Raw genomic sequence first — 21,124 nt, 5'->3', positions numbered from 1 at the left:
GCAAAACTTGCGCCCACACCTCCCCCCTTCCCTCCAAGGCCCCAAGGGACACTTCCATATCCGCCACAAATTCACCTGCACCTCCACACACATCATCTATTGCATCCACTGCACCCGATGTGGCCTCCTCTATATTGAGGAGACAGGCCGCCTACTTGCGGAACGTTTCAGAGAACACCTCTGGGACACCCGGACCAACCAACCCAACCACCCCGTAGCCCAACACTTTAACTCCCCCTCCCACTTCACCAAGGACATGCAGGTCCTTGGACTCCTCCATCGCCAGACCATGGCAACACGACGGTTGGAGGAAGAGCGTCTCATCTTCTGCCTGGGAACCCTCCAACCACAAGGGATGAACTCAGATTTCACCAGTTTCCTCATTTCCCCTCCCCCAACCTTGTCTCAGTCAAATCCCTTGAACTCAGCACCGCCTTCCTAACCTGTAATCTTCTTCTTGACCTCTCCGCCCCCACCCCACTCCGGCCTATCACCCTCACCTCGACCTCCTTCCACCTATCGCATTTCCAACGCCCCTCCCCCAAGTCCCTCCTCCCTACCTTTTATCTTAGCCTGCTGGACACACTTTCCTCATTCCTGAAGAAGGGCTTATGCCCGAAACGTCGATTCTCCTGTTCCTTGGATGCTGCCTGACCTGCTGCGCTTTTCCAGCAACACATTTTCAGCTCTGATCTCCAGCATCTGCAGCCCTCACTTTCTCCACGTCTCTCTGAGCCTTTTAATGACATTAGCAAACCTTAAAAGTGCAATTGACCATTCATCAATATTCCCTTCCATCCCATCACTGATCTTGCCTTTGACTTGTTCCTCTCTTCTCACTTTGCTTGACTCATTTAAAAACTGTTCCATTTCAAAGAACTCTCAGTCCTGCTGCAAAGTCACTGACCTGGAATGTTAATTCAGTTTCTCTGTCCACAGTTGCTGCCTGATCTGTTGGGCATTTCAAGTCATACAGCACACCCTTTGGTCCAACCGATCCATGCTGAATATAATCCCAAACTAAACTAGCCCTACCTACCTGCTCCTGACCCATATCCCTCCCAACCTTTCCTGTCCATGTACTTATCTAAGTGTCTTTTAAATGTTGTAACGGTGCCCGCATCCATCACTTCCTCCAGAAGTTCATACCATACGTGAATCACCCTCTGTGAAAAATTGCCCCTCATGTCTTTTTTAAATCTCTCTTCACTCACCTTAAAAATATGCTCTTTGGTCTTGAAATCCCCCACCCTAAGAAAAAGACACCTACTATTCACTCCACCTATACTCCTCACTATCTTATAAATTGCTATAAGGTCACCTCTCAATCTTCTACACTCCAGTGAGAAAAGTCCCAGCCTATCCAGCCTTTCTTTTATAATTCTTGCATTTTTTGTTTTCATTTCTAAATTCCAGCATTTTTGTCTTGAACAATTGTTGCCATTCATGCTTCTTCCTGCTGTTTGTCCAACATATTCAAAAAATTAAAACCTGATAGTATCCTAAACAAAATGGCACCAAAATGCAACAAAAGCTGCATTCATTTCAGGGATGTTCCCTGAAACATTAGATCAAATAAAAAGTAATATTTGGGCATATAGGTAGGATAAGTGGTAAGAATTAAAATGGGTTAAATTAGTCTCGAAACACACAAGTTATACATGGCCAAGAAATGTAGGATGATTAGGGAATGGAATCTTACTTCTTGGACTGGTGCCACCAGATCTCTGCTGGATGTGTCAACAGCAAATGGAATATTTTTTAAAAATCAAGTGTAATAAGAAAATTGCTCAATCTTGACTGATGAAACCCACGGAAAGTCTGCAGCATCATAAATAGGTAATGTCATTAATTAAGAATGTGAGAGTCAAGAAGTTCTGTATTTTTTTTTCAAGACAAAATTGGATGGAATTCTAAACTGACTGTTGATTTATCATCATCTGTTCCACATTATCGCACAGGACAGATTTATACATTAGCATATCTTTAAGACAATTACAGAAGTGAAAATAACAGGTTTGAAAATCAACTTTGCAAGCTCTGATGTTCTAATAGCTATATAATCAGCTCTAAAAACAGATTCATCCACTCCTTACAACTTTGTGTTTTGCTAGATCTGATTTTCTCCAATCAAATACATTCTAATGGAATTGAAGTCCTAAAGCATCTACTTAAGGACATATTGTACAGTTAAATAAACTGGTTCTGAGAAACAGTCACGAGACCTGAAATGTTAACTCTGACTTCTCTCTACAGATGCTGCCAGACATGCTGAGCTTTTTCAGCAACTTCTGTTTTTGTTATACCAATCTATGTTCATTCTTTGCATTTTCTTTCTGGCAGATTCATTAAAGTTTAATTTTGTTTATCACATTCGATTGACAACATATGCTCAGAGACAAGCTCACCACCACCTTCTCAAGGGAAGAACAATAAAGGCTGGCCTAGCCAATGCTGCCATGCCCCAAGAGTGATTTAAAAACTGTTGCACTTGGCTGTGTGTTACTCAAACTGCACTAATCAGCTATTTATTTAGTGCAAGAGTCAAGAACCACATGAAAAAGTTAAAAATCACACAGTACCAGGTTATAGTCCAAAGGTTTAATTGGAAGCACACTAGCTTTCAGAGCGCCGTTCCTTCATCAGGTGGTTGTGGAGGACACAATTGTAAGACACAGAATTTATAGCAAAAATTTACAGTGTGATGTAACTGAAATTATACATTGAAAAATACCTTGATTGTTTGTTGAGTCTTTCATCTGTTCGAATACCATGATAGTTTCACTTCTTTCATGTGTAATCACAAAACTGTTTTTTAAAAGTTACATTCTCGGGTTAACTGTAACAACTGGTGTTAGCTAGGTAAGATGTTGAAGGTGTTAGCCCTTGAAAGACTCAACAAACAATCAAGGTATTTTTCAATGTATAATTTCAGTTACATCACACTGTAAACTTTTGTTACAAATTCTGTGCCTTACAATTGTATCCTCCACAACTACCTGGTGAAGGAACGGCGCTCCGAAAGCTAGTGTGCTTCCAATTAAACCTGTTGGACTATAACCTGGTGCAGTGTGATTTTTAACTTTTGTACACCCTAGTCCAACACCCGCATCTCCAAATCACATGAAAAAATGTTGCTACAGTGTTCAAAAGGAAACTCTGTCACCGTGATTTAAATTAGCGGTTGATTAGTTCAGTTGCCTGGGTTGCTGAACTGTGGAATGGGATGATGCAGGGTCAGTCGTCTGCACTAGTCCTGGTATCTCCTTGCCTTGTCTCATACTTAATGTGAAACAATGTCCTTCTACTTATATAAAAGAGGCAGGGTATGCCGAGAATCCCAGGTGGACCATATCTAATTACCTGATTTAAAAGAACACAAACTGCACTGTACAGCTCTGTTCTTCTAACTTGATGAGTAAGTATGGTGCAGAATTCAAAGTAGAACTATTCTTTTTTTGATTTTTTTTTGTAGAAAGAACTGCATTTCTTTTGTAAAAGGAGTCAAAGTACAACAAACCATAAATCACTCATGTGTAAAGGTCGATTACCAGGTAATTGAGTGTACCAAAATAAATGGTGAAAACTTCAAACCCAATGACACCTGCAATAGCTCCACAGAGGTTGGTGTCCCATCACTAAGTCACCCTGTATTCATACATGGCGAGTCCCTGACACTGACCCAGCTCCCTCAGAGCCAGCTCTCTGAGTGAACAGAATCTCTGACACTCCTGTTCATATCTGTTAGCCTGGGCTCCCTGACTGGCCCAGATCAACAACCCCAATCAGGGAACTCCCATTCTATGAGGTTCACCTGGCTGACCTCATTACAATACCCACAAAACCAAGTTTCAAAAAAATGCCTTGCTGTTTTCAAAACTGTTTCCATTAGTTTTAGTACAAAATCGACTACTGAAGTTCAAAATGTAATTTAATAAACGAACTTGAGGATAGACATGTAGATCCGGTGTGAAATCGCTGTCCATTTACTAAGCAACATGGGTATAGATTAGCACTAAAGTTCAGTAAGAGCCCATTTAATCAGTCTGTTGGGATTTAGTGAAAGATGTGCTCGTTGTTAATACAGCACATTGCAATGTTTTCCTGAGAATTTTTAATATTTAATTCATGGGATGTGAGTTTTGCTGGCTGGGTCAGCATTTATTGCCCATGCCTGGTTGCCCTTGAGCACATGTTGGTATGCTGCCTCTCGTCCATTTTGTATGTATACCCATAGTGCTGTTAGGGATAGAGGTGGAGAGACAGAAAAGATTTAGAGAAGGTAGTGTGATGCTGTAGAAGATCAGAGATCCTGAACAGATGGAAAGCAGAATTCTCGGGGGCTTCTGGTGTGGGAAGAAGTTAGTGAGGAGTGAGACAATAGAAGGATTTGAATTAAAATAGGAGAAGTGAGGCATTGCTGCACTTTGCATCAGTGCACACAGAGAGAATTTCTTAATCCAAAGACAGATACAAGTGACAAATCCCAAAGGGTTCCTAATCTATAGGTTTTCCAGAGTCTGTACCCCAATTTCCAGTATGAATGCGGGCCACAGCTCACCACCTTCAGTTACATGTGCATGCAACATGGTGCTGAAACCCTTAGTTTAAAGTACCTTTCGCTTTAACTCCTTACCCCACCCCCAAACTGAGGATCACAGGATGCAATGTCCCACCCACTAGAGGTACAGCTAATTAAAGACCAGCACCTCCAGCACTCAGCAGCGCCACAGCGGAGTTGTGGTCACTGCCAGTACAGCAGCACCTGGAGTTTCAGGATAGAAGAGCAGCCCAATAGCAAGTTAGGGTTGATCTCATGAGATGGGGGCCTTGGAGAGAGGGGAGCCATAAGGTTCAGACACCAGGGCAGGGGAGTTGTATTCAGCGGCCAGAGCTTTGCGTCCCCCCCCCTTGTCCATGTCACCGAACATGTAATGTATTGGAGACTGAAGCCCATTCCTAGTCAACCTGAACAGGCTCATGCCCCAATGGATTTGCTAGTCAGGTAGGCTGCCCCCTCTGGAGAATGAGTATCTTGCAGCCCTGGCAGTTACAAAATGGTTAATTGGCCACTTAAAACAAGACTTCTCAAAGTGAGACCCACCAAAGGTCACAAGCTGAAATTCTGGGGTTGCAAAACCCCGAGGCAAACTTGGCCATTGTGGAGTTCCAACTACCGCTACCCCCCTTCCCCAACTCCCATCCCGTCCCTTCCACCACTACCCCTGTTATCATCACGCCTTTTCTCCACCCAAATCCCACCCACCTCACCCCCTGTCCCTCGTGCTCATAACTCACCTCCAATCCTTCTCAATGCTCTCAGTTATCAATGAGGGATCACAATGACTTTCAAAGCCTTGATACAGGATCACGGTGGGAAAATGGTCAGGAAGCGCACAACTAAGGGTTTTAACTGGAGTCGGGTGGGACATTCATCCCTGAGCCTGCCAGCCTGGACCTTCACTGGGTAGAGAGGGGGAAGGCATTGGGTGCCAGTCCCAATGACAAGCTGTCACCTGCCACCTCGCTGATTTCCTACCAGCCTGGACAATTCCACCCATCACCTTTGCCACAAACTTTCCAAGCATTGTATAAAGAGAAGAAACGTGCTTTCCTTCTTACGTTTGTGTTCCTAAAATTTATGACATCGATGCAAGCTAACTGACTGGTACCCTGAAATTAAAAACTGAAAATGCTGGAAATACTCAACAGGTTAGCACAAACTTGCACTGGGGTAAAGCCAGGGAAAGAACGCTAAACAAGTTGCACTTGCAGAGAAACAGCACAGACATGATGGGCTTAATGGCCTCTTTCTGCTCTGGAACTGTTTTGTGATTCTATATTTCAGCATGAGAGGGAGAGAGAGTTAACGTTTGGGGTCAGTGACCTTTCATCTGGATTAACGTTCAAAATAAATGCTACTAATTTTGTTGACGAATCCAGCACAATTATTGTACATTGAAATTTTAACTTCAAGTTCACCAACCTCTCAGTCACTTCAAGTTTTAAGGCTATTAAAAAATCACGACAAGAGTTTTTTTAAAAACACACTGATCAGTAATTCGATAAAATGTTGTATTGTTTACACTAGCATTAAAACAATGTTATGGTTCACTAAAAATGTAAATAGATAAGGTGGATGGAGGTACATGGGAGTTAGTCGCCTGTTAAATGAACTACATATGCAGGGAGCACTGGTTTCAACCTGATGTGACTGATGTTGGCAGTTGAGTACTATATTTACACAGTTCTGCACTGAATGTTGAAGTTAGATGTGAAAATGTGATTACAGCTACAACAATATTTGTAACAATTATCTATTAAATATAAACAGTAAGTGTTGGAGAAATTCAGCAGGTCTGGCAGCAGCTGTGGAGGGAGAAACAGAAAAACTTACAAAATACTGAAAAAGATAAACAGGGTATATGCATGTTCAGATGTTTTGCCTGATCAGAGAGTCTAGAACCAAGGGGCATAATTGAAAAAAAGAAGGATGCCACTCAGTGTCATAGAGTCATAGAGATACACAGCATGGAAACAGACCCTTCGATCCAACTCATACATGCCAGTCAGATAAATTAACCTAATCTAGTCCCACTTGCCAGCACTTGCCAATATCCCTCTAAACCTTTCCTATTCATATACCCGTCCAGATGACTTTTAAATGTTGTAATTGTACCAGCCTCCATCACTTCCTCTGTGCTCATTCCATACATGCACCCCTCTCTGTGTGAGTTACCCCTTATGTCCCTTTTAAATCTTTCCTCTCTCACCCTAACCCTATGCCCTCTCGTTTTGAACTCCCCCCTACCCTGGAGAAAATACCTTCGCTATTTACCCTATCCATGTCCCTCATGATTTTATAAACCTATATAAGGTCATCCCTCACCCTCACTCCAGGGAAAACAGTCCCAGTCTATTCAGCCTCTCCCTATAGCTCAAACCATCCAACCCTGGCAACATACTTGTAAATCTTTTCTGAACCCTTTCAGGTTTTACAACATTCTTCCAATAGCAGGGAGACCCAAACTTAATGCAGCATTCCAAAAGTGGCCTAACCAATGTTCTGTACAGCCACAGCATGATCTCCCAACTCCTATATCCAATGGATTGATCAATAAAGGCAAGCATATTAAATGCCTTTTTCACTATCCTATCTATCTGTGACTCTCAAGGAACTATGAACCTGCACTCCAAGGTCTTTTTGTTCAGCAGAATTCCCCAGGGCCTTACCATTAAGTGTATAAGTGCTGCCCTGATTTGCCTTTCCAAAATGCAGCACCTCACATTTAAGTAAATTAAATTCCATCTGCCACTCTTCAGCCCATTGGCCCATCTGATCAAGAACCCATTATAGTTGAGATAACCTTCTTAACCGTCCACTTTCGGTGTCCATCTGCAAACATACTGACCATACCTCCCATGTTCATATATAAGTGACAAAAAGCAGTGGACCTAGGTCTGAGATGACGAGAAATATTTTTACTCAGAAGATCTGAATCTTTGGAATTCTCTACCACAAAGGGCTGAGAAAGTTTCATCTTTGAGTACATTTGGGATAGAGATTGGTAGATTTCTGATTAAAAATCATGTCCAGGTTTACGGTGTGGGATGTGGAAACATTATTAAAGTGTCCGATCAGCCATGATTGTATTAAATGGTGGAGCTGGCTCCATGAATGACCTACCTTTGTTCCTATGTTCCTAGCTAATGTTCCAAAGAAGAGTTAAATTGGACTCAAAACATTAATTCTGTTTCTCTCTCTGTCAACAGATGCTGCCAGACCTGTTGGGTTTCTCCAGCTCCATCTGTTTACACTTGAGATCCCCCGCATCTGTTTACTTTAATTTATAAGGTAGATGTTTGCCCTGTTTTATTCAGACTGATCTCACTATAGTTTTACAGTTTGATCTGTCTGTCACTGATCATTTTCATGGAATGGTGCAGAAGGAGGCCATTCAACCCATCATGTCTGCCCTAACTTTCCAACGAGCATCATAACTTTTAGCCATTCTCCTGCCTTTTCCCTTCACCCTTGCACATTGTTTCTCTTCAAATAATCAACCAAAGCCTTCTTGAATACCTCAGTTTTCTCAGCCTCTACTGCACTCCAATCCTAAATAATTCACTGATAAAGATTTCTCACATCACATTCACAAAGCACTTTAAGTCCATGTCCTCGTATTATTGATCCTCTTATGAACAGGAACAGTGTTTCCCTGTCTACTCTATCCACTCATGAGTTTAAAAACTCTGATCAGTTCTCCTTTTCACCTTCTGGGCCCCAAGGAGACCAGTCCCACCCTCTCCATTCAACTCAAGTAACTGAAGTTTTTCATCCCTGGAACCATTTTTTAGTAATCTCCTCTGGACTCTCTCTTTCTCAACCTGACTATGTTCACATTCCCTGTTCGCTCTTTCTGCTTGGTATCACTTCCTCTGTTCCCCCTTCTCTGTCTGCTGTTTCTACTTTCCTTTGTCTTTCTCCATTTATCACCTGTCTCCCTCCCCAGTTGCCTGTCCAATATTGATGTGAGATGAGTTTTATTTCTGCGATTTTAAGCTGAGGATTTACTGGTGATTGACTGGGTTGTGCAGATATCTTCATTGCTGAATACAAGATTACACAGCAATGTGCACAATACTGAAATGTCGATTCTCCTGCTCCTCGGATGCTGCCTGACCCACTGTGGTTTTCCAGCACCACACACTTCGACTCTGATCTCCAGCATCTGCAGTCCTCACTTTCTCCTAATGTGCACAATGGCGTTAGGTATTAATGACGATGATGACAATCATGAGTATAGAGGTGGATATGGGACAACAAATATGTTTGTGGTTATTGGTGGTAAGCATGGAGAAAAAACACATTGTGTCAGCTAGTGGTGATCATTTTACAATTCACCGCAATTCCCAAATTACCACACAATGTTATAGAATAAAAATACAATTTTCCTGATTATGAATCGATAATCTTGTTGCGATCACTGATTGTCATAGAACTATACATCCCTCAACTTAATTTGAGCAATGGTTCAGGAAATACACTAATTATATATTTACCAAAGTCATTTGTGTCACTTGTGGTGTAATCTACACCTCTTAGATGTAAGACAATATTTTTAAATGTACATAGAGACACTTTTTCACAAATTGGGTAACAGGGTTAACAGAAAGTAACAGATGGTCAAATGATGTGAAAGAATGAGATTGAATTCACACCACAGAAACAGATCATTCACACCAAATGGTCTTGCACTGCAATTCATACTTCAGATGAGCCTTTTTGCAAACTATCGGGTGGCAAGTGGCTCAGCAGTTAGCACAGCAACAGGGAGCTCCCCGTGTCTGCATGGGTTTCCTCCGGGTGTTCCGGTTTCCTCCCACAGTCCAAAGATGTGTAAGTTAGGTGGATTGGCCATGCTAAATTGCCCATAGGGTGCAGGGATATGCAAGCTGGGTGGGTTTTGGGGATAATGATGAGTTCAGGTGGGATGATCTTTGGCGGATCAGTGCAGACTGAATGAACTGAATGACTTCTTTCAGTGCAGCAGGGATTCTGCTTCTTTTAACTTTACTCTTGAATACTTTACAATAAAGAACTGGCTCTGGTATTATAAAACAATGCTGAAATGTCTAACGCAAATGAACATGAAATTATTCCAAAACCTTGAAATTATGCAGTATCTATACTGACTGGAGTTTTTTTCAATCATTTTTAGGGGTGGTAGGCAAGGCCAATATTTATTGACGTGGAAATGTTGGCGATGGGCCACCTTCTTGATTGCTAGGTCATTTCTGAAGGCCGTGGATCCAGAATCACCAATCAGCCAGACTGGATAATGAAGGCAGACTTCCATTCCTAAATGAAACCTGTGAGGTAGATGGATCTTTTACAATAATGCAATAGCATCATGGTCAGTACTATTGATACTAACTTTGTATTCCAGGCTGCGAGAGAAGCATCATCTGGTCCCAAACTGTATCTGTAGTGTCACTACTCCATAGGTCATAACCTAAATTAGAAACACATTTTCCAGTTACAAAGATGACCAATTAAATACTTTAATTAATGTTACCTTTAATCACTCATTAAAGCTGATTTTACCAAAATCAGGTACCAAACAACAGGACCTATCAATCAGATTTCTCAGTCAAGAAAGTTAATGATTAATTACAAAAACAAAACATATTAAGAAAGGCACAATAATTCGTTAGGATAGTCTCTTTCTCTCTCTCTCTCTCTGTCTCGCTCTCTCTCACACACAGGGATACATATTTGTACAGAAACAAACAGCACAAGCACTATCCATCACATTCATACATTAACACATTCACGCACGTGTGCACAGATAAACACACACAGGAACTCAGACTTGGGCACACAAATATATGCACAAACACACATTCTTTAGGAAAAGGGCAAACAAGCAGATTTATCTGCAGAGATTTGCTTTATGAAAATACATCATAAAGCATAAAAGATAATGAAGGAAGGCTGTGTGCCAAATCTGGGAGAATGGGTGAGATTCTGAATGGTTACTTAGCATCAGTGTTCACTGAGGAGAGGAACATGATGAATCTTGAGATTAGAGATAGAAGTTTGATTAGTCTGGATCACATTGACATAAGTAGGGAAGATGTTTTGGGTAGGCTAGAGGTTATTAAGGTGGACAAATCCCCAGGACCAGATGGGATCTATCCAAGGTTGCTGAGGGAGGCGAGAGAGGAAATAGCTGGGGCCTGACAGATATCTTTGTGGCATCCTTAAACACAAGTGAGGTGCCGGAGGACTGGAAGGTTGCTCATGTTGTCCCCCTGTATATTCCGGGTAACTACAGACCAGTGAGCCTGATGTTGGTGGTGGGGAAGTTGTTGGAGAGGGTACTGAGAATAGGATCTATTTATATTTAGAAAATAATGAGCTTATCAGAGATAGGCAACATGGTTTTGTGCAGGGGAGATCGTGCCTTACCAACTTAATAGAGTTCTTCGAGGAAGTGGCCAAGTTGTTAGATGAAGGAAGGGCTGTTCATGTCATATACATGAACTTTAGTAAGGTGTTTGATAAGGTTCCCCATTGTAGACTAATGGAGAAAGTGAAGTCACATGGTGTGCAGGGTATTCTAGCTGGGTGGATAAAGAACCGGTTGACCAACAAGAGACAGAGAATAATAGTTGAAGGGAGTTTCTCAAAATGGAGAAAGGTGACCAGTGGTGTTCCACAGGGATCAGTATTGGGGCCACTGTTGTTGTAATATACATAAATGATCTAGAAGAGGGAACTGTTGGTATGATCAGCAAGTTTGCAGATGACACAAAGATTGGTGGAGTAGCAGAAAGCATAAGGGACTGTCAGAGAATACAGGAGGATATAGATAGACTGGAGAGTTGGGCGAAAAAGTGACAGATGGCTTTCAATCCAGACAAATGTGAGGTGATGCATTTAGGCAAGTCTAATTCTAGAGCGCATTATACAATGGACAGAAGAGCCTTGGGAAAAGTTGATGGGCAGAGAGATCTGGGAGTGCAGGTCCATTGTACCCTGAAGGTTGCTGCACAGGTGGATAGAGTGGTCAAGAAGGCATATAGTATGCTTGCCTTCATTGGACGAGATATTGAGTATAAGAGCTGGCAAGTCATGTTAAAATTATACAAGACATTGGTTCGGCCGCATTTATAATACTGTGTACAGTTCTGATCACCACATTACCAAAAGGATGTGGACGCTTTGGAGAGGGTGCAAAGAAGGTTTATGAGGATGTTGCCTGGTATGGAAGGTGCTAGTTATGAAGAGAGGTTGAGTAGGTTAGGTTTATTTTCACTAGATAAAAGGAGATTGAGGGGGGACCTGATTGATGTTTACAAAATCATGAAGGGTATAGACAAGGTGGATAGACACAAGGTTTTTTCCAGGGTGAAGGATTCAATAATGAGAGATCATGCTTTCAAGGTGAGAGATGGAAAGTTTAAGGGGGATACACGCAGCAAGTACTTCACACAGAGGGTGGTGGGTGTTTGGAACGCGTTGTCAGCAGAGGTAGTAGAGACAGGCATGGTAGGTTCATTTAAAATGCATCTGGACAGATGCATGAGTATGTGGGGAGCAGAGGGATACAGATGCTTGGGAATTGGGCGACAGGTTTAGACATTACATTTGGATCGGCTTAGACTTGGAGGGCCGAAGGGCCTGTTCCTGGGCTATAAATTTTCTTTGTTCTTTGTATCACACTTAGGGCAAACAATAACATGGGGAATGTTTCAAAGTCTGTTGCTCAGATATTCTGTCAAGTTATCAATCATGCATGGTTATTTCTCAAGTTTTGTTAATGCAGTTTGCTCAGGAAGCATGATTGTTAGACATCCCTTCAATTGCTCTTTCTGAAGAACAAATGGGTTTAATCCTGAATTGAACAAAGTTCGAATTTGCTTGAAAGGGTTTACTTTTTGCAAGTGAGAGATCAGCTAAGCAGCTTATTCTTAGGAAGTTTTCCTCCAACTGAATCAGATAAAACAAGAACATCTCTCAGGCAGTCACTGGTCCAAAATAGTCCCAGCATGGGTCCACAGCAAGGTATGCAGTTTTCACCAGTCATGTAATTCCAAAGCAGCTTCTTAAAATAAATCTCCAGAATTGATAGTAAATTTCCACTGACCTCTTTTAAAGAACCAATTCCACGCTTTTCCACAGAAAACTTCAAATGAATCCATTTTTCACATTCCTTCCAAACTTGAATCCTCCAAATGTGAACAAATATAAAGCGTTTTCATAACACCCTGGATTATTCAAAGCTTCTGGATTGTCTCAGAGAGGGCTGCATTAGGTAAAAGATAACCACAGTCAGGGAAGTACCTTTAAGTGTAGTCACCAGCTCAATTTCAACAAATGCAGTAATCAGCTTTGAAAACAGCAACATTCCACAAAAGTAACAAAGGTGTTCTATTAATTGTTTTTTGCTTTTTGTTTTCATGGGATGTGTGTGTCACGGTGAAAGGTCAACATTTGCGGCTCATCCTTAATTGTCCATGAATGGAATAGATTTCCAAACTATATCTGAGGGCAGTTAAGAGTCATTGCTGTGTGTACGGAGTCACATGTAGGCGAGAGCAGGTAAGCGCTGCAGATTCAGTCCCCTAAAATACATTAGGAACCAGATTGGTTTTTAAAAACAGTCTATGATGGTATCATTGTCACTATTACAGAGACTAGCTTTATATTCCAGATTTATGAATTGGATTTTAAATTTCTCAGCAGCCACAGAGGGGTACGAATCCTTACCCCAGAACATTATCCTGGATCCCTGATTTACCAATCCAGTGACATTACAGTTAGACCACCGTCCCACTAAAATCTGTTTGAAATGCTTACGCAAATGATCTAGGTCAGGACACAGTTCTGTGTAGTGGACTGGTGTCTCCTAATACTTTGATGCACTCTCAGTTTTTGTGCTTTGAGCTCACTTCACTGAAACAGATTATTTGATCATTCATCACATTGGTTTCGAGTCTTCGTCTGTAGTTGTTGTTCAGAAGTGTCTGCCACTTTTTCAAATGATATGATTGCTGCACTTCAATGATTTCGATAAACCTACAAAGTGATGGAATCATAGACTCATACAGATGTATAGCATGGACACAGACCCTTCAGTCCAACTCATCCATTCTGACCAGATATCCTAAATTAATGTAGTCCCATTTGCCAGCATTTGGCCCATATTCCTCTAAACCCTTCCTATTCATATACCCATCCAGGTGCCTTTTAAATGCTGTAATTGTACTAGCCTCCGCCACTTCCTCTGGCAGCTCATTCCATACACGTACCACCCTCTGCGTGAAGAAGTTGGCCCTTAGGTCCCTTTTATATCTTTCTCCTCTCACCCTAAATCTATGCTCTCTAGTTCTTTGAACTCTTTCTAAGAAAGAAAGTAAACCTTTATTTTCATTCTCTTATCAATTTGGCACTGTGAGCTGGAAACGATGTGTGGATTTTGGGACAACTTGTGGTGAAAGGAAAAGAATAGACCAAACAGGTTTTGTTTGTGTGTGTGGCTAAACCTGGAGCCTAACTGCAGACTGAGTGTTGATTAAACTGATTCTAATGGACACAGGGACTCCTGAGAAGAGCATTATGTTTAAACAGATAGCAGAGTTTGGCTATTAACAAAGTCAGTCCTTGGGAATTGGTTCTGGCAAGTCTGGAAGAGACCATATGATCAAGTACATGCCAGTTGGTTTGAATGGTGATTGAGGTCTTGGGAAGCGTCTATCGGTCTATCAGCGCAGAACCAGAATTAAAGCTGTTTTGTTGAACTATGTTTTCTGAGAGGTGGTCCGCTGTTGCTGCCGAGACAGTTTGAAGATTTAAAAGTTCTCTGCCTAATCTGATACACCAAATCCCAGAAGCATAGAAGTTAAAGAGTTGCATTAGAAGTATTGCTGCATTTGCCTGGGTGAACTGAGAAGGAGATCAGTGTATCAGGAAAAAAACAACCAAGGAATCCATATGTCTCTGCTAGAACACGTTATGAAAAACATTTATGTAATCTGGCCAGTTTTGTTACTATCATTTATTTTTGCCTTAACCATGCTTGTTTGTTTGTCTGTCATTTGTGTGAATTAGGGCTGAAAACAAATGTTTCATGTTTAAAGCACAGACATTAATCAGCTTACCGTGTTGTTTAATTTTCTCTCTGCTGAAGTTATTGCATATCTAATAAATAGTTAAGATCTGTTTAAGATACAAAACCAGTGACTAGAAATTAGTTATTCACAAAGTCTAGAATTGCTTATTCAAAAGTCTGATTAGGAACCATTGGAGTAACTATTTGGGGGTGTTCGACAGCTTAATTTTACTGTGTAGCAAATACAGAGGTAGAAAGGCTGATTTTGTTCGGCTGTCTGTCTCTGTGTCATAACAGTATTAACATAAATCATTCTGATTACGAGCTCTTTAAGTCCATGCAAGATCGGAAAGCTTTGTGGTTTGAATTCAAATATAAATACCAAAACAACTTTTATCTAAGTAGTACTTTTGTCATGATGAACTATCCTAAGGTGATTCACAAGACCATTGGAAAATAAAGTATGGCAATGAGTCACATAAGGGGACACAAAGTTAGCTTGGTCAAAGACTTAGGTTTTAAGGTGTGTCTTGAATAGGATATTGAGGCAGAGAGCTGTAGAGAGGGAATTCCCAAGTTTGGGATCTAGGTAATTGAAGGCATGGCTTCCAGTTGTGAAATATATTAAATTGGAGATACACAAAAAGCTAGTATTAGAGAAGTGCCGATTTCTTGAAGGATTGTGAGTCTAGAGGAAGTTACCAAGATCGAGAGGGACAAAGCCATGAAGGGGTTTTAAAATCAGTTTGTTGCTTGACTAGGTGAGCAAGTAATAGGGGGAAGGGACAAGCTACAAGTTAAGACAGAGTTTTGAATGGCAAGTAACAGATTTGTGTGGCCACCCTTGAGTCCTTTTAAACAATCTACATTTATCAAAGAAATCCACAAAAACAGTTTAAGTCCTGAACAAAAAAGCATAACGCTTGAAATATATCTCAGAGCAAAAAAATGCACTTTACAACAGTTGTATTAAATCTCCTGGGAGCTTTTAATGAGATTATACATTACAAGAAGATAACTCAAGTTAGCTTAAGTACATTTTTATTAAACTGAATTTAAAAGTATGATTTTAAACTGTTGAGGCCGTGTATCAAAAATCCACTTTCTGATTATATGATTCTTCCAATGAGTTTATTTCAAATTCACTTCTTCCACTTAATTTTTTATCAGTTTTGTTCTTCTGTCTACAACATCACTTTGTATTTGTATAGCACCTTTAGCATAATTAAATGTCCCAAGGCACTTCAATGATGTTCACTTCACAGTGATTTGACAATTTCATCGTATAAGGAGCTATTTGGTGGGGTGACCTAAGGTTTGGTCCCTGTGTACTGTTTTAAAAAGTGTTTTACATGAGGTAATTGAGAGGTGGATTGAGAATTATAGCCCTCAGCTAAAACATGGTTAACCAGTGAGGCAACAATGAAAATTGAAGATGCTCAAGAGGTTATAAAAATTAATTGATACTTCCTCTGAAACAGAATGCTTACATATTTATTACATTTCCCTTGGGATGCTCATTTTAATTCAGAATCTCAGGCATCTTGGAAGCAGCATACTGCCCCCAGAGGCAGGCTGGAAGGTGATGTCTAGTTTAGTGAGGGGGCATGATGACCCTACAGGTGTGTTCCTCTGCAACCGTGCTCTATAGAAAATCCCGCTGTAGAAGATCAATAATAGAAAATCGCTAGACCCATGCAGTAGAAAGTTCACGTTGTCCAAATAACATCCACAATTCGTCAATTGCTTTATAGCCAATTCATGCTGATGAAATGTATGGTATGGCAGAACAACCTATGGGGCTTTTTAGGCTCGTCCAGTCCAGTCTGCAGCTGAAGGGTGAGAATGGTCTCTCAGACAGGTTACTCTCTCATGTTTTGCCTTCACAACATATGTCTGACTCTTCTAATATCACAGTTCAACTCACCATTTACCTTATGGATCATAGGACTGCTCTCTCATTACAGAGAGACAACTTGTGGTGGTTTAACCTCAGGGGTCACTGTACCTCAGGTGATGGGAGAGGTTGACAAGGAGAATCCTTCATTGTAACCTCAGCTGGTTCAGGAACTGAACCCACGCTGCTGGCATACCTCTTCATTGCAAAGTAACCATCCAGCCAACTGAGCTAACCAACCCTTAACATTACAATGTTGATAGTAGACCAGTGCCTTTCCATCATTGGTGTGCCAAAATAAGGTGGAAATTTTGCTGTAAGATGTTTGGACTTTATCTGAGTGTTGAAGTTGTGTGGAAGGAAGTGAGGACTGCAGATGCTGGAGCTCAGAGTCGAGAGTGCGGTGCTGAAAAAGCACAGCAGGTCAGGCAGCACCTGAGGAGCAGGAGAATCGATGTCTTGGGCGTGAGCTGAAGCTGTGTCCCTGCTTTCAGGTACCTCCAGAGTCTCAGTGTCGATAACTGAAGGCAGGATCTGCTGAAATCACGCACAACTATCGACTGCGCAAGACTACAGGGCCATGCGGGTGCAGACATCCGTTACTGCACCATGTAGTGTGAGGAAAGCGGGTGTGCAATGAAATTGTATGTTGCATTGAAGAAATTCACCTTACACAGGCATCTTCCAAACCCACAACCCACTTCATTGCAGAAGACAGCAGCTACATGGGAACACCACCACTAACAAATTCACCTCCAAGCTGCTCTCCAAACTGACTGGGAATATATATCGCCTTTCCTTCATTGTCTCTGGGTAGAGATCCTGGAATTCCCTCCCTAATGGCATTTTGGGTCAAACCACAGCTGGTGGACAGCAGCAGTTCAAGAAGGCAGCTCACCCCGACCTTCTCAAGGGCAACGAGGGATGGGCAATAAATGCTGGCCCAGCCAGCGACACCCAAGCCCCACGAGTGATTTGAAAGTAAATTGTCATTAATACTGAAAAGGTTGGGAGCTACCGTACCAGACTTACAGCTGCTGCATTCAGTAGTGCCTGCCTGCATGCAGATGACTCAGTAGAAATTCTGCACAAAGGAAGACTAACAACTGAATTTGTCTTGCTGGTTTTTAAACTACTGTATTCTCAGTTTCTGTCATCTGGGTTGCAACTTGTCTCTGCACAATCGTGTGATACAGGAGCGAGTGCACTGCCAAACTGTTTTATCTCTCACCTGGTTTTACTTTCCGTTGAAGTCAAAAGGGGGAAATGTCATGATCTACACTAACCCTCCACCCTCATTTTCTTCTTCCCTTCACAAGGGAAGATCACATTCTAAGTTCCCAATAATTATTTTATTTTCACTTGTACAAGATTGTAATCAACATTGATGTTTAAATGATTGGAGCAATGAAGTCATTAAGCTATTTCACTTTCACTCTTTGCTCGTCAAATGGAAGTTTTGAAAAGCTGAGTAATGATGACGAGGTAGAATAACTCAGGAAGAGACAAATACCCAAGTTCTGGGTAACTTCCCCATCACCTGAAACTAGTTGTTACAGTCTTCATACCTTGTAGAATCCCTACAGGGTGAGGCAGGCCATTTGACTTGTTGAGTCCACCCCATCCCTTTAACCATGCATTTACCATGGCTAATCCACAAAGCCTGCACATCCCTGGACAAATTAAGCATGGACAATCCACTCGACTGTGGGAGGAAGCCTACACAGACATGGAGAGAATGTGCAAACTCCACACAGACAGTTGCCCAAGGCCAGAATCAAACCCAGCTTCTTGGTGCTATGTGGCAGCAGTGCTCACCACTGAGCCACAGCGCCAGATTTGATCTCTACCTCTGGTTCAATGTTTCAATAGCCCCTGATCTGACTCAGTGCAATTTTTTTTTGACAACATCGCTGTGAAGTACTGTGGGACTTTTCTTTACTGCAACTGGGGTGGCATGGTGGCTCACTGGTTAGCACTGCTGCCTCACAACTCCAGGGACCTGGGTTCAATTCCCGCCTGTCTGTGTGGAGTTTGCACATTCTCCCCGTGTCTGCGTGGGTTTCCTTCGGGTGCTCCGGTTTCCTCCCACAGTTTAAAGATGTGCAGGGCAGGGGAATTTGACATGCTAAATTACCCACAGTGCAAGGTGTGTTAGTCAGGGGTAAATATAGGGTTGGGGAATGAGTTTGGGTGGGTTTGGCTTCGGAGGGGCGGTGTGGACTTGTTGGGCCGAAGGGCCTGTTTCCACACTAAACTATAATCTAAACTATAGGTGTTATAAAGAGTCATAGAGATGTACAGCATGGAAACAAATCCTTCGGTTCAACCCATCCATGTCGACCAGATATCCCAATCCAATCTAGTCCCACCTGCCAGCACCTGGCCCATATCCCTCCAAACCCTTTCTATTCATATACCCATCCCAATGCCTCTTAAATGTTGCAATTGTACCAGCCTTCACCACTTCCTCTGGCTGCTCATTCCATACACGTACCACCCTCTGTGTGAAAAAGTTGCCCCTTAGGTCTCTTTTATATCTTTTCCCTCACACCCTAAACCTACGCCCTCTAGTTCTAGACTCCCTGACCCCAGGGAAAAGACTTTGTCTATTTACCCTATCCATGTCCTTCATAATTTTGTAAACTTCTATAAGGTCACCCCTCAGCTTCCGATGCTCCAGGGAAAACAGCCCCAGCCTGTTCAGCCTCTCCCTATAGCTCAAATCCTCCAACCTGGGAACATCTTTGTAAATCTTTTCTGAACCCTTTCAAGTTTCACAACTTCTTTCCGATAGGAAGGAGATCAACGTAAGTTGTGCATAAATACCATCAGGTGACTGTAATCCCTAAACTATACATCATATTCAGTACAAATCATCATTTTCCAACATATTGAGAGGTTACAGATGCTGTTCTATCTTATTTCTCAACACACAATATTGTCATTGCAATGTTAAAATCATCTTTTTTGTTTTTGCAAACTCTTTTTCCTCTTCTGCTTCAGGCACTATCCTGCCTCTCACTCTGTCCAACACTCACAAACCACCAAAGGGACACATTCCACGCTGTTCTATCAAATGCCCATTAGTGCGGGGAGCACAGCAGATATATTTTCAACCTGAACAGTTCTTTTCAAATGCTAAGCCGGGAATGTGGGAAAGCATAAATGAATACATAAGGGCGATTCTGAAACCCACAGGGAAAAGTGACACCTCTAAATTAGCTTCTCCAGGAATTAAAGCCCAACAGTCGGGTAAGCAGCTAATGGATTATTCAGAACTGGTTTACCAGACAGCAAAGGGAAAAGGGTTGGTTTGGTTAAAATAAAACAAAGAACTGCAGATATTGGAAGTCTGAAACAAAAGCAGAGAGTGCTGGAGAAACTCAGCAGGTCTGTAGAGAGAGAAACAGAGTTAATGCTTTGAGTCCAGTGACCCTTAACACGAGCAGGAAGATTTGGGATCGGTTTTCCTCCACCATCCCACAGCCTGCAATTACAGAAACAAACAAAATACAACCCAAAGGAGCAAAGATATTAAACATAGCAACAACAACAAAAACCATGGGGCTGGTCGGGAAATTCCAATTAGAAAGCAAGCATTATTCCTGCTGGGAACTGAAGGACTTTTGACAAAATAGATCATCTTTTGATCTTCAAAGAAAGCCTCTATAAGATGGAAGGACAAATTGTAGTAATCAAAGGCAATCCCCAGCCAAACTCCCAAAATTATTTCTGTGCACACACAACACCTTCCGAGCATCCATTTCATTTTTAAAAATGCATCTTATACCCAGCCTTTGGGGCAGGAGGTGGGGAGGTCAATGACACTGCTGGATGAATTTCCCCACATACAGTCCAGATTACATCGTCACAGACATTAATACTGGGCAGGAGTACACAGGAAGTCGGAAATATCAACACAGACAAACCTTTGTTTAAGAATTAGCGCTCATAAAAATAGATTCTTGGCTTCACAATGTAGCCTTGCTGTGTGGTATGGGAAACAATAGACACTTAATTCACAAGCTTTGACTTTCAGGGTCATATAGAATGAATAGACAGAATGAGCCTAACTCTGTTAAAGAGCCAACATGGACATGCAGGGCTCAATGGCCTCCTTTTGTATTGTTCAGATTCTATGATTCTATAGGAGTGGAGGGGGGGATCAGCGGTAAGACGTGGGACTTGATTCCTGACATAAAATGCTGATCACAGTAAATGTCAGACAACGTTTTTGATGGTTGGCATAGAAATCTATGGCTCAGTGGTTAGCACTGCTGCCTCACAGTGCCAGGGGTTCAATTCCATGGGGTTCGATTCCACCCTCAGGCGACTGTCTGAGTTTGCACATTCTCCCCGTGTCTGCGTGGGTTTCCTCCCGCAGTCCAAAGATGTGTATGTTCGGGGTGGATTGGCCATTCTAAATTGCCCATAGTGTCCAGGTATGTGCAGGCTAGGTAGGTTACCCATGGGAAATGCAAGGACAGTGTGGGTCTGGGTGGGATGCTGTCGGATGGTGAGTATGGGCTGAATGGCCTCTTTGGCCACTCTTTCTACAAAAGTAAAACTTCAAAGCAATTCACCCTGTGTGCAAATTATGGGA

General features: G+C 41.9%; 1 long non-coding RNA gene across 1 annotated transcript in view; it reads right to left on the bottom strand.

Annotated features, from left to right (window-relative positions):
- Positions 1 to 21,124, bottom strand: part of LOC148137434 (uncharacterized) — an 82,819-nt gene that overhangs the window by 33,190 nt on the left and 28,505 nt on the right. The window contains exons 2-3 of the long non-coding RNA XR_015754247.1: positions 12,657 to 12,815; positions 9,939 to 10,016 (exon numbers count right to left, since the gene is read on the bottom strand). This is a non-coding gene — a long non-coding RNA (uncharacterized LOC148137434). The remainder of the gene's footprint in view (positions 1 to 9,938; positions 10,017 to 12,656; positions 12,816 to 21,124) is intronic.

The sequence above is a fragment of the Chiloscyllium plagiosum genome, unplaced genomic scaffold, assembly GCF_037043375.1.
Source record: "Chiloscyllium plagiosum isolate Xiang-an unplaced genomic scaffold, Cpla_swu_hap1 HiC_scaffold_43, whole genome shotgun sequence".
Taxonomy (NCBI): domain Eukaryota; kingdom Metazoa; phylum Chordata; class Chondrichthyes; order Orectolobiformes; family Hemiscylliidae; genus Chiloscyllium; species Chiloscyllium plagiosum.
Note: the sequence above shows the minus strand (reverse complement) of the source record. Positions and strands in the feature narration are given on the sequence as shown.